This window comes from Aureococcus anophagefferens (genome assembly GCF_000186865.1).
Source record: "Aureococcus anophagefferens unplaced genomic scaffold AURANscaffold_37, whole genome shotgun sequence".
Lineage (NCBI taxonomy): Eukaryota > Pelagophyceae > Pelagomonadales > Pelagomonadaceae > Aureococcus > Aureococcus anophagefferens.
In genome coordinates, this window is record NW_008705594.1 from 353,004 (window position 1) to 353,321 (window position 318).

Genomic DNA, 318 nt, shown 5'->3' on the forward strand with positions numbered 1-318 from the left:
GGACCTTGCGGCGCGGTTGGAGCTCGACGTCGACGAGGTACGCAGGGCTCTAGTCAGCAAGCCAGGGCTGCTTCCGGTGCTCGGTGAGGTGAGCTTCTCAGGCTCCACGCCGGAACCGGGCGAGATGGACGGGACGGACTCGAGCAATTTCGCTATAGCACGGAGGATTTACCCTTTCCGGTCCTGTACCGGGGCGCGGTGACGCAAGCCATGTCCTTGCCGAAGTCCCCGGGCCGGTGGTCCGGCGGGCGGGTGACTATGCGGAAGCTGCTGCCTAGCAGGTCGGACAGGCGGTTGGTAGCGGGGTTTCTCAACGAG